Genomic DNA, 14,691 nt, shown 5'->3' with positions numbered 1-14,691 from the left:
GCACAAAAAGGAAAAGGGTGAAATGTTTGCTATATTAAAACAAGTAGTGCTAGGATACAACACAAATGTATTAAAATGTGCCTTGTGATCGACTTGCACACCCGTCCAGGGTGTACCCTGCCTCTCGCTCAAAGTCAGCTGGGATAGGCTCCAGCTTACCTCTGCGACCCTAGTGAGGACTAGCGGCATAGAAAATGAATGAATGATTGTGTCCATGTTAAATTTACTGTACATTAATGCCACATCCGCAAAATGGAAATGGGTGAAATATTTGTTATATTAAAACAAGTAGTATAAGGATATAACGCAAATGTACTAAAATGTGCCTTGTGATTGACTTGCAACCAGTCCAGGGTGTCCTTGCCTCTGTCTACTGGCATGGGAAGAGTAACAGGATTCATGGTATAAAAGAGATGGATGGATGGACTTGAGCCTGAATGTGTGTATTCAATATAACCATTTTTTAACATTCACATTTTTCAGGCTGTGTGCACAAGAGTTTTTTTTTTCCTTTGGGTGATGGGGTCTGTACGAGACAAGTGGTATTGATCAAGAGTCTTCATTCTCAGAGCATGTCTAAGTGTCGGTAGGCAGAAAATTGATGGTAACTTCCCTTCGAGGGTGTAAGATGAGACTGTCAGTCTTTAATATTGTTGTCACTTTGGTGTTGGAGAGGTCAGGGTTAGTATGCATCACACTGTGACTGACAATAGTGTGCTAAGGTCACTCGGAGGTTGTGAACATGGACATACAGTCAAAACAGACTATTTATTACAGAATTTGAGCATGCGATGACCTGGGCGATAACTATGCAATGTTAACTATAAAGCATATGCTTCTCCAATGTCTGCTCAGATTAACTACAAAAATCCATTCAGTCAGTTTTAAATGTAATTTTGGTGCATTTATAATCCATGATGCAATCCATCAGAAGCCTGATTAACAAAATCAATTCTTGCTGTGGTTTTAGTTCATTCTGTAGAATGGATACGCATCACAAGAGTTAGTCAATAAGCTCATAAGGGGCAACTGCATATGTGGACACATACTGTGTTCTCCATCTGTGAACATGGAAAATATTTTCAAATTCTTTCAATGTTGACATTTTCAAGGGCTCATGCTTGTCCTTGATCGAGGAGTCATTACACAGGTCAGCGTGAGCATCATATCAACACAACAGAGGATCTGTGAGTTCAAGGCTGACAATCAGTTACTGATGAAAACATTTCAGTGCCTTTTTTGTGCAAGTATTTGTCATCTTCAGAGGTTATAAAATGTTCAAATGCATAAATTCAATAAAAATAATGATTCTGGATTGTGTTTTATTTGACTTTTTTGTCTGATTTCTGAATGACCATTTATGCTTTGTTGTGTTTTGTGTAACTTTGTTAGTTGATGGGTTTTTTTCCAACAAAACTAGGTAAAAGTGATGTTAAATCTTCACTTGTCCATTCATTTGTCATTTGTAATGATTTTTGCATCATTTTGTGCATGTAAAACTATAATTAATCTGTCTGTAAATTGTGCTTTGTGTTAACATTTGTGGGTGTCTGGAATGGATTAACTAGATTTACATTATTTTCTATGGGAAAATTGCTTTGGTTAGAGTCAGTTGGTTAGAGAACGGATTAATGACAATCACCAAGTCACCACCGTACTTCTCTATGCATCTGGGGTATCAATGTGGTTGCGGCTAGGCATAATGTATCAAGGCTCGAGGTGCTCAATGAAGTGTTTAAAAACGACCTTACTCAACATCTTTTCTGTTACAGCTAGTGAGTTTTTATCACTCAGTGGGAGTTTCTCACACTTTGTGAGGGAACCGTGGTGTTGCAAAAGTCCTCATACTGTTTTTTTGGTATGCTGCTTCAAAGGCACGATGAGGTTGGTCGTATTAAACTTCCCAGGTTATGTGGCACCATGGGAAACTTGTGCATGACAAGTTTAGCACTCAGTCGTAACATCTTTCTCTTACTTTAATGAAAAATACTGCCACACAGCCGACATCATTCCTACTCCTTGCTGCTGTGTTAGCACACGTTGTTGTTGTGATCACAAGGGTTCTGCATTCTGGCTGCGACGACACTGCTGGATAAGAAGTGCTGGAGCCGAGTATGGAATGGACTGCTTGGATGGGAACACTGATATCGGAAATTTTACATGTAGGCTAATATAATCTGACACTCGTTTTATCGGACTGATATCCGATATCAATATCAGCTTGTGACACCCCTGACTTATATTAAATGGGTTTCATATTTCATCTATAACCTGTATGCAATTACAGGTAAGCCATAACTGAAATGAACTGCAGCTGACCAAACCAATGAGGAGGAGGCAGCCGTCCATTGGATGTGCTGAAAGCAAAAACGAAACAGACTGCAACCTTGTAAACAATAAAACAATGGCAGCCCCTCAAGAGATTTGTGTGGATGCGACCATTGCGACAGCTTTATTGTCCACTTCTGATGGACCTGAAATGGATCTTATGTTTGTCTAGTCGACTTTCAAGTGCCTGTCTTTCCCAGACGGCTTTCAGTAGCAAACAATTTGATGTGTCAAGTTTAATGAATAAATAATCTCCATTTACATTTGAGACATGATCGTTCATATGCAATATCCTCTTCTGGAGCTTCTCAAAACAGTTCTCAGTTGTGCAGTTCAACTGAGAATGTTTGGAAAAATGATATGATAAAGAGAGGGAAGAGAAAGTATTAATTGATTAGGTCTGCTATTGTGCAACATAAACATGGTATTTTAAATTAATTGGCCTATTTATCTTTGTTACAAACTCATATCAATTTTAGCCAAAGGCCTCAATAAGTAAGTTTATTGTTAATAAATATAGTTAGAATATAGTTAGAAACATTACATTAGTGGACATATGGGTGTAGTGGAGGTTTGTATAGCATGAGTTTATATTGCTGTGCCTCTTTGCTGGAAAAAAAAACAAACAAACTGTGAATCAATTTTTCTGTTAAGAAAGCCCCCCGAACTCTTGAAATGGCGATATAAGAAAAATCTACATTTGTTGTCAGTGAATCACAAAAGCAGTTATCCAGGAACATTTTATCCAATGATTTGAAGGCAACAAAAAGGGAACATAGCTTCTTCACGAGCCCAGATTGGCAGTGCTGGCATTTGCTACTGCATCAACCATCAAAATTCCAGAATTGCTGATTGTGGCGCTCATGGAAAAAAAAAAAAAATCACAGCAAAGCAAACACAAACAGCATCATTAGCTGAAAGGAAAAGAACTTCTAAGCACAAGTACCCTCAAACTAACCTTGCCTTCCAGAAGAAACTAACTTTCTTGTTTAATGTTTGGTGAACTCCTTCAGCTCGACTGAAGAATTATGTCCTACATGTGTCATCGCCAGAGATGGCCTTTGAATGATGTTTTTCTTGATTTAGGGAAAAATTATCAATTATTCTGTTTTAGATATTTTAATTAGCTGACTAAAGTGACTATAGTCATGAAATATAAAAAAATTCTATACTGCTTGTCCTCATTAGGGTCACAGGTGTGCTGGAGCCTATTCCAGCTGACATCAGGCAGGAGGCAGGGTGCACCCTTCTGACAGTCAATCACAAGGCACATACTAACAAACAACCATTCACACTGATTTTCACACTGTTGGGCAATTTAGAGTTCCCAGTTATCCCAACATGCATTTTTTCTGTAATGTGGAAGCTGGAGCAAGCCCACACATGCACAGGGAGAACACAGAAACACCACACAGAGATTCCCCAATAGCGATTTGAATCCTGATCGCCTGACTGTGAGGCCAACATGTTTACCACTAGGCCGACGTGCAGGCTTAAAAATGAATTGCATTATATAAATTAAACATGAAACAAAGACAGGGAAAGCAAGTGAAGGAACAGAAAGGTTGTGAAGTTTGAGGCTCAGAGAAAAACCTCCTCACATTCAAACGCTTAACCCACAGTGACAGAACAGTTTAAAGGGATAGTTCGGATTTTTTTACATGAAGTTGTAGGACATCCCCATCAGCAGCGTAGTGCAGGGGGGGCCCATAACGTCGATCGCGAGCTACCGGTAGATCGCCATGGTAATTTGGGTCGATCGCGTAAACGTCACGTTGCAGCTGACGTATGACATCAGTCAGCTGACTGATTCACTCTTGCCCCCCGGCGGCGTTTCAAGGTACACACGGATATGTAACTTTCATCTTTATTATTCTGATTACGAATAAACTAACTCAGCTGGAAGATGCCTATATCTATAACAAAAGTTATCTGTTCACTTATAGCAGCTAGTTATGTGGAAAAGAATTATGTACTGTTCAATGGCTTTTCTTCGCGTCATGAACTCCATTACAGAAACCACTGTTTTCTACACATCCGCTTCTTAAACTATTATTTCTTGATGAAATGGAAAATGTGCCAATTGCTGAACCCTTTTTAATATGTTGCTTTGACTTCGGCTGCATTGCCGTTTGCATAATCATTTTCAATTCTTGTATATTGGTAATGTGTGATAGCAAATGCTAACTGGATTTAATACACTAACTCTGTTTCCTAATGAACGTTACGTAGCTATTTTGACTGACATATTACCAGCATTCAGTTTATGTACACAACTATTGAGGAATTGTGTGTAATTATCTTTATTGGCATATTAAATATAATTACAATATCAGCTACTTTGATTACCTGTAAACTTTGAAAATGTGAATGTGAAATACTAATCAATATTTACAATAGTATTTCAAAGTTTACCGGTTAGATTATATAAATGTGATATGTTTTATAGAAAGAGGTAGAGCATTTTGACTTGCAACTTGCATACTGAAAAAGTCCGTGCATCCCTGATATACTTGTATAACATACATAAATACATACTCACACATATATTTTTACTTTGTGCTACGAAATGGAATCACAACCTTACCACATGTGGACGGACATTGCAGTGCAGGCTCTGTAGTTGTGCAGGGAAAACGGCAGTGGCACTCTGACATATTTACTTCATGATATGAGTCAAGTTTGGTGAGAGATGGACAACTAATTGACTCAAAGTAAAAGTTCTAAAATGCTGCAATTCTGCATTTTATTGTTTGTACTCCAGTTACGTGTTAAGCCATTTGGCTTTTTAGTTAATTAGCAGCAAAGTTTGCTGCTTGGTAACCCTTACAGCGTTATATCGTTGCAGAAGACAATGGTTCGCTATTTGGCTTAATGTATCATACAATGACTACGTTAACGTCTTAATGTTCAAATGCTAAAATGACTATGTTCATGTTTTCTATGTGAGCCAAAACCTGACGTTGTAATACTCTTTCCAGACATGGCGAGATGAGCCTGTTTACTTTTTACAATCAGCCCTCCTTTATGGCTGAAAGGCACAGAAAGAGAGGTAAATGTCACGTCGTGGCATGGTGATTTGTTGGCGATGACCTCATGATGCAGAGTCGAGACCCAGTGCAGGTAAAAAGTATTTATTTTTCTTAGCTGTAGAGCAGAGTGAAGGAAGCTTGCAGCAGGAACGTGAAACAAAAAACAAAAGAAGCAGGGATGGCGAGCGGGGACCAAACAAACACATTCAATGCACCGAAAAACTAAAGTAGCACGTGGCTGAACTAAATAGATGGGGAACCAAATTAGCGGCAAGTGCATGTAATAATGAATTTAAAGATGACAGAACACAGAACAGAACAAACGGAAGTAATACAAAATAAGAGCATAAAACTGGAACTAAAGCATAAAAGTGAAATAAACAGTCACACAGGCTACAACACAGAGCGTAACAGTAACCCCCCGCAATGACGGCTCCCAGACGTCATCCAGTCCAAAGTAAAAAAAAGGGGTTTGTGGTGGAAGGACCGGTGGTGGGTTGCCGGGACAGCATGCCCATCAAGGCCAGCAGGACTCCTCTGGGAGACGGCTGGAGCAGTGTGCTCGGTGGAAACAGTAGGAATACTGCGGGGGACGGCTGGTACGGCATGTGTGGCGGAGCCGGAGGAACTCCTCTGGGGGACGGCCGAGACGGCATGCAAGGCGGAGCCGACGGATGGGCTGAGCCGCGACAGAAACTCCAGGCGAAGCGGGCTAGCGTGAGGTAGGCACCTGGACAGGAACTCCAAGCGGAGCACGCTGGCGCGAGGAGAACGCCAGGACAGGAATTCTCAGGTGAAGCAGGCTAGCGTATAGGCTGCACATGGACAGGAACTGCAGAAGGAACAGGCTGACGCGTGGACTGAGCCTGTACAAGAACTGCGGAAGGAGCAGGCTGAAACGTGGACTTAGCCTGGACAGGAACTAAAGATGAAGCAGGTTGACGCGTCGACTGAGCCTGAACAGGAACTGCAGGCTGAAGTGTGAACCGAATCTGGACAGGAAGACGACTCAGCCTGATGTGGAGCAGAAGCGGGAGACATCTTGGCGACTGACATCACGATGATGCCGGAGCGAGCTGTGTGTCCTGGCTTGCCGGTGAAGTGGTGAGCTGTGTGCCCTGGCCAGCTGGGGAAGGAACGAGACAATGGGACTGTGCGTCACCAGTTGCACAGCTACTGGTACTATTACCCCCCCTTCCAAAGGCGGATTCCAGACGTCGTTCATCGCTGAAACCAGAGCCAGGGAGACTTGGAGGAGGGTCACTACTTCCTCACGCTCTGACCCCCCGGCTGGGCCTAATGGTGTGGGTCCCGGGAGCTGACGTGATGCGAGCCCCGGAAGCGTCAGAAGCTTGTGGGACCGAGGTGCAGGAGTGGGGGGGGGGGACTCATCTCCTCTTGATGGTGCCCTGTGGGCCAAACTGGTGTGGGTGAGGAGGGCAGCTGTAAGTTGTGCTGACATTCAGCAGGGGCCGTAGTAGGATGAGCCATGGGTCGGCACTCAGGAACACCGTGTGGCTGCAGCACCTCGGCATGTTGCGTGGCAAGGAGGGAGGGAGTGACTGCACCTCCGAACAGTGTGTAGAGTTTGCCGGAGTGAAGTGAGGTGTGTACTTGCATCGTGAGCGTGCTGGTGAGCGAGTGGTTGTGCTTGGGTATACCTCCATTTGCACCAGCTTGCCGTCAGGACCCCACACCATTGTCTCCCACTCCTCTAGTGTGTACCGTGCCGCCTCAGCCTCCACCGCCTTAAGGATCTGCTGGGTCCAGGCAACGAACTCCGCAAAGTCATCTTTTGGTTGGTGCAGTAAAGTGGAGGTAATAAGAGCATAAACCGCAACTAAGGCATACAAGTGAAAATAAACAATCACACAGGCTACAACACTGAATGTGACAGTAAATAAATATATAAGAAACAAAACATGAATCTGTGTTATAACCTAAAGCTGCATTATTGTATTTGTTGTGGCGTTTCTGTCCAGGGTTTCAGCGGAAAGCAGGAGAGGGACAGACACTTCCAGGGTGCCATTGCTACAACCGTCACTTCTTTCACCATCAATCCTTTCGTCATTATAATCACTGATGGGTAATGTTGGGTTGGCAGTTGAATGGAAGTCATTATGTGAAATAATTGCTTTGCGTGACTGTACAATTGTTCCCAAATTACAGTCCCCGTTTTTTGCAATAATTAATGTCAAGAACATGATACTAAATGAAGACTATGACATGGATGCGCAACAGTAAAAATGGAATCAGTCAAATAATATTTAAAGAAGTAGTGCAATGTTCATTCAGGCAGCTACTGTTAACATTTACCAAGTTCATCCACTTAATAGTGATAAATCTAAAGACAAATCTGAACATAGACATTTTGATCCACCAGAATTAGAGAACATTTGATAAGCAACGATAGAAGACCCCATTAGGACTGATTATTTGTCACATATTTACTTCAGTAATTGAGTATCACTCAGTACGGAACACATCATAATAATGTAATGGGAAATCAAATATCTCTTGAGTGTAAACACAATCACATCACTTTAAACTCGGACCTGGCTGTCAGAGGATGCTTCCAGTCTCTTCTGCAGGATTTTAAGTCAAATACCATCACTGTACGAGAAAAAGGGCATACATAGTGGCATCTCTGCTTAAACTACATCGAAGGGTTCAATTTTAGGATGGACAAAGAGATAAGAGTTGATACTGCTGCAGCTCAAAGAGGTTTTTCCAATATTTCCAAAGCAATTGCAAATTTGTGCTGCAAGGAAACAGGACTATTAGAATACCAGGGAATTCTATCCGTTCTAGACAGTCCTATGTGTCGGTATTTTTATTATTATTTGATTTTACCTCTGTATTTTTTTCTGCCATCTACTGCACTCCCAGCCACTTGTATACACATGTATACATTAATGATGCTAAAACCAATCCAATGTCGGTCAGTATACTTTAAGCTATATCAACTTTGTGACAAAGCAAATTAGTGTAATATGGAATGCTCTTTATGTAGTGCTACTTTTTTATGTTTCAGAGGGTATCTGAAGGCCATGGCACTTGAAGGCCATGGTGTATCAGGTGGAGATACGAGACAAATCATCAAATCATATATACTGTATATATATATATATAACCTTAATTAGCTCCCTCTGGAGCTGAGCTCATGAACTCCTTAGCCAATTAACTGCTCTGATGGGAAGACGTGCATTATGAGAAAGAGTTAAAATAGTTTTTTTTTTATTTTAAACCGGGGGGGGGGGGTCATAGTTTAAGAAAAAAGTAGCGTCTTATAAACGGAAATTATGGTATGTATGATCATAACAGTGGTTTATTTAATCTGTGAACAATAATATTGTTTAGTGCCAATTTGTGGGCTAATAAACATTCCAAAAGGCACCTGCATTGTTTTGTGACTTTGCTAAATAAAAAGGTTTTTGTCCGGTCAAAATTTCTCATTATGATGTCCTTAAAATGACTGTTAAAATCTCGTCTTGACTCGTTCTTATGGACCCAATCTCGTGCATCGTCTCGTGTCATGAGTTCATGTTGCTTTAAAATTTTCAAATATGTTGTTCCTGTGTCAGCTGTCGTCCTTGTTGTCCTGTTAACACACCCCCAACACCCCGAAGCTCTAATGACACAAAAAATCATAAATACTTTACATGAGTGAAAATAACATCCACAGGAGTTACTAAAGCGTACAGCATGCATGTGATGAGGAGCGCTGTAAAGTTATTCATTTCACCACTGCTGGCTATTCACAGCTTCCATGTTTTGATGTGATGTAATAGGTCAACTGGAAAAGCCCCATGGCAAAACAAACTGAAAGGGGGGTGTATTGCCACCTAGTGTTGCGGAGACAGACATAATTTGGCACATCTATACTGGAACAAGGAGTCCGATTTTGGGAAAGACTAGTTGAACTTTGGGAGTAGCTCTACTTATGGATGAAAATCAATTTAGTGGTTTTTAGTATTTTCAAATGATATCCATTCATCTTCTGTGCCGCTTATCCTCACTAGGGTCGCGGGTATACTGGAGCCTATCCCGGCTGACTTCGGGTGAGAGGCGGGGTACGCCCTGGACTGGTCGCCAGTAAATGGCAGGGCACATATAGACAAACATTCACTCACACTTTCATACCTATGGACAATTTAGAGTCAGCATTTGACCTAACATGAATGTGCATGGAAAACCGGAAACCGAAGTACCAGGAACAAACCCACGCACGGGGAGAACATGCAAACTCCACACCGAGATGCCCAACGGAGATTCAAACCCAGATCTTCCTGATCTCCTGACTGTGTGGCCAACATGCTAACCACCAGGCCACCTTGCAGCCCTCCAAATGATATCGCTTCACATTACTGATATGTTTTAGTACTCTTCTGTCTTTCTCAATATGAATGCATGTCAGTTTGATCAGAAAGGTACGTATCCAACTTGTACTGATTGAAGAGTTCTTACCTGCCACGTGAGTTATAGTACAGAAGGGTTCAGGTCATTCTCATTTAAGCCTCCAATCCAACATAACACAGGCTCTGAAAATGCAAGAGACAAGTGTTATTTCCACTTCAACATACTGTAGATGTGTTTTACAGTCCTGTGTCCATATATAAGTATTCTCCATGGAACACAACATTAATAATGCACTGTGATTGAAAGACTGGGATACAACTAATCAACTCCTAAAATGCAATTTTTAAACCCTCTGGATGGAATACATCTAATCGAAAATTCTCTTTACTGTCTCTAAATAATCATTGAGTCATCTAGTTAGTTTTTCTTTTAACCGCTTCCTCAGCATGCTCTGCTGATGGTGATGTTTTTTTTTTTCCTTTGAGAACCTCCAACAGGACATTCTACAGTATGCTACTGAAAGAGGAAACAGCTCATACCTCAGGGACAACACACATTCAAGGCCCTAATGCCTTTCAAACACATCCACACACAAAAAAAAACCTGAACACACAAACACATGTACACACAGAGGAAAGACCCCGCACGATGAATAAATGATGCAGGACAAAAGCACCATCTACTAAACTCACTATCTTGCCCAGCATCCATTATTAGTGTAGAAACTGTGAGTGCAAATAAGGGTGTTTGATCATCTCAACATCATTGCATAGACCCTATCATATGACTCCAGTTGTTTTGTTTTCCAAATGCAAGTTTTTTTGTCTCATTCATGCTGGATTCCATACAGATGCAGGCTGATGTTAGTAAACCATCCATTTTGCATCTCGTAATGAAATAAAATCAAGAGTAACGTTTTTAGAACATGAACCTCCATCAATCCATGAGCTTGAGCCTATCCAAGATGACTTCACGTGAGAAATTTGGTACAACCTGGACTGGTCGTCTGTGAGTCACATGGCACATATAGTCAAACGATCATTCGCCTTCACATCCACACTTATGGACAGAGTATGCAATTAGAACATTCACATATTTGGAATGTAAGAGCCGGAGCAAGCACGGGGAAAATAGATAGATGTCAACTCAAATCTGCTGACAGAGCCTGACATGTTAATCACAAGGCCACCATGTTGCCCTACACAACAACGTCTAAAAAAATAATACAGGCAATGTATTATCTCATTTACAGTATAACTGTGAGTATACACATTTGGGGTATTGAAGGAACTTACTTGACAAAGTATACAAAAGTTTACTAAATTCAGGACCCACCCACTGTTACAGCTGTGAATTCAATTACAGAATAAATGCATGAAAACTGAAGACAACAAAAACAAAACCTGCACTTTGTCAAGACAAGCATTACCAATGTTGCCTACTTTGCTTTTTGAAGATTTAAAGAGTAAAAAACAAGTTAAAAACAGGTCAGTATGATTAAGCACCAGTACCACTGCAAACAACACCAATAAACACATTACTTAGGTTGTCGATATGAAAATTCTATCCATAAACAAAAGTACAGAGATTCACCTTTTACTGACACAGTTGGAGATGTATTCATTTGTCTGAGTTGCCCATAAGAATGCTTGTTTGTCGATATGTGCCCTGCAGTTGGCTGGCAACCACTCCAGGACCTGTACTCGGCCTATTGCCCAAAGTCAGCTGGAATAAGCTCCAGTTTACCTGTGACCCTAATGAGGATAAGCTGTATGGAAAACAGATGGATATTGTTGTCATTATATATTTATTATGAGACTCTAACAGCAGTATCAACGGTTGGAATCCAAAATCTCACTAGTGTGTTTATTGTGGCAATCTAAATTAAGGGTATGCTATTGAATAGTAATGATGGGTGATACCAGATTTCGGATTCGAGACTAATAAGATACCGATGACTTTTTTGGCGTTTTTTGCGATACCGATGACTTTTTTTGGCAATTTTATCCCAATAAAACACATGACAAATACTGGAAATTTAACAGCTTTAATATGTATGTTTCATAACATATTCGTCATAACAAATAGCTATAGTTTATTTTTTATTATGTAACCTAAATAGTTGAATTGCTACTGTTAAAGAAGTCTGGCCGAACGCTCTTATCACATAAGTTGCACCTAACCGTTGTTTATTCTGTCAGCGTTAAGTGGGTCCACACTGCACTCCTTTTTCGCTCCGGGAAGGACATTGCCATTCCACTTGCTCAGTGTGGTCATGTGACATGAATAAATGGGTTCGATTTTACGCAACCAGGGATGTTGCAGCAAAAAAGTTTTATATGTGGAAGTGCGTTTTCATTTAGTAATTAGTATTGATACTTAATGAGCGTTATCATGAGAGTATATCAATACCACAGAGTCGATAGGCACAACACTATTGAAAAGAAGACAAAGACAGCCAAATTGAACAACCAGTTCAGGCAAAATATTATTTTGTCATATACAAATAAAATAGGCACATGCACCACATTGCAGGTACAATAAGATGGACCAGTCATACATAAAAAGTCATGTCCCATCAAAATATACAAAGTCTTTCTCTCTGCTGTCTTCATAGTCGGCAGACTTAAACAGATAGTGCCCTTCTCTTTAAGAGTAATAGTCGAACAAATCAAGCCTGATGTCAATGCCTTCTGCTCCATAACCCAGCATATTTTGACCTGCAGGTCAGGCGACATAACCCACTAGAAATTAGCAGAAATGCATGTCAAGCTGAATCAATTGGCTGCAGAGCCACCCGTTCAATTAAGATCTGTGGTGGGGGGTGGACTGCATGGTGTTCTAGTGTGGTGAGTACAGGCTCCCAAAGGAGCAGTAAGTGCTGAAATCAGCTCAGCTGTGTCTGTCATTTGTCATTATCTAATGGTAAATCCATCTGTGTCCCCTGGAAGCATCCTGCCAAGCTGCATCACTAAGTCAAGACAGACCAAACTTAAGGAAGGTAAGGACGGATGGATCAATATTAAATATAGATTACTGTGACAGAAATACTTTATTGTCCCATATGAAATACTGAGAGATCATATCTAAGTTTAAAAAGACCCATGAAATTGTATAATTTTAGTCTTTGACATGATGCAAATTCCCACACTAAGACTAAGTAAGGCGATGGCAACTAGATAAAACAAATTAATAGCTTTCTGAACGGGATTTGAGGCCGAATACAATTATGTGGAACAAAGAAAAAGCAATTTCTTAATTATATTAATTCTATGATGTGTGACTAAACTGAATGAGATTGTAGCAAAATCAACTATTTTAATTAAGACATCTGAGGAATACACACCATTTGTCAGTTGGCAGACTTTTCTGGTGTATTGTCTACATTTTCTGTGTGTGCGTGGGTGTGTGTCTGTCTGTGGGTGTGTGTGCGTGCGTGCGCGAGCGTGTGAGACAGCGGTATGTCCATGTGTTTTTGTGTTTGTATTGTGTCAATAATCACAGAAACCGATTTAAAACCGAACACTTTCCTGGACTACAGACAAATATGCCACCATAATGTGATGCTTAACCACTAACAACTGTTGCCAGATTTTCACCAGTTTTTGGCGAATTGCTGTAACATGAGATTTGTTTATTTTAACACCATGACTCCATGTATTCCTTCTGTGGAAAAAACAAACAAGTATTTACAAGTCCACTGAGATTAAAGTTGTACATGGTGGAATGCAGAAAAGGGCCTGCAAATGTAATAATTGTAATAAGCTTACTATAAGCCTTATAATTGCATGCCAAGTAAGGGATCTTGCACAACCACTAGTGGTTTATATTGTATTTTTTAATTTATTTTAATCATTCTTTCCCAACACCAACACAGGAGAGATGTATGTTTAAGTGTCCAAAGACATTTTGAGCTGACAAGAGGGAGGTTATTTGGAGAGAAAGAAAGAAGCTATGTTTAAATATGATTTGATGCATTTTATTTTTCATGACTTTCACTGTGGCCAGTCATGCCTCTTCGTTTAATTCTGACATCAAAATTATTTTCTACTCCTTTGGCAGTTGTTCATGAGGTAATTGGTTGGTCATTCCAACTTGTTGAAGTCTTTGAAGACATCGTCTGTTTTCGTAAAAACCCTTTCATTAGGGATGAGAGAACTACATGAAGATGAATAGTTGACGAATAAGACATTAAGGGTGGCACAAAGGGAAATATTCAGGGAAGGCAAATGCGGCTCCGTTAGTAAAATGTCTGCTAAAAGGCAGTTTTACATAAAGGTGCAGAATATGGTAGGCATAAATTGCAGAGTAAGCATCCAAGAGCGGAGAAAATTACCAATATGAAATTTCTTTCTCTGAAAATGTCTGTCTGTCATTTTACAGATTGGCAAATGCTTCTGAAAAAAATGCCTCAGAAGGCTTGCCATGCTGCCACCAAGATATAGGAGGATTAACACGCTAAGCCGATAAGAATATGTAATACGAATCACTGATAACTAAGAATCGCAGCAGTTCCACAGAGGAAATGGAGACGGTCTTTAAAAAAAAACAGGGGATTTAAAACGGGTGGTGAGATAGGTATGGGAGAGAAAAAAGGAATATGTGAGGTGATGCTGAGAAATGAAGTCCTTCAAGTGAGAAAAAAGGAGAATACAAATTAGAGCTGGGCGAAATATTGAGCTTTTACGATATACCAATATATTTTCTGACCAGATATAAGATTCATTTAAAATACTCAATTCAGTTCTAACGTAAAGCTGCGTGGGTGTGTGAGTCTGCATCTTTCCTCTCGCTCTTCCTCACTCTCTGTACGACCGTTACTCCCACTCGTGGCACCACGCACGTGTAAAAGGACAAACAAGTTTAAATTACAGTGGAACCGCGTTTTTCACACGCCCCGGTGTTTGTATGATTCCGTTTTCATCAAGAATTATTGCCAAAAATATGTCTAGGTTATCATATGACCAAACAC

At 40.5% G+C, this 14,691-nt stretch overlaps 1 protein-coding gene across 2 annotated transcripts in view; it reads right to left on the bottom strand.

Annotated features, from left to right (window-relative positions):
- lrrc4ca (leucine rich repeat containing 4C, genome duplicate a) overlaps positions 1–14,691 on the bottom strand; it is a 75,703-nt gene that overhangs the window by 17,347 nt on the left and 43,665 nt on the right. Inside the window, exon 2 of one of the 2 annotated variants that reach the window (XM_054776773.1) lies at positions 9,828–9,901. The exons of the other annotated variant lie outside the window; for it this stretch is intronic. The gene's annotated coding sequence lies outside the window, so the exon portion shown is untranslated. The remainder of the gene's footprint in view (positions 1–9,827; positions 9,902–14,691) is intronic. 2 annotated transcript variants of the gene reach the window in all.

This window comes from Dunckerocampus dactyliophorus, chromosome 5, assembly GCF_027744805.1.
Source record: "Dunckerocampus dactyliophorus isolate RoL2022-P2 chromosome 5, RoL_Ddac_1.1, whole genome shotgun sequence".
Lineage (NCBI taxonomy): Eukaryota > Metazoa > Chordata > Actinopteri > Syngnathiformes > Syngnathidae > Dunckerocampus > Dunckerocampus dactyliophorus.
This window is presented reverse-complemented; position numbering and strand designations above follow the sequence as displayed.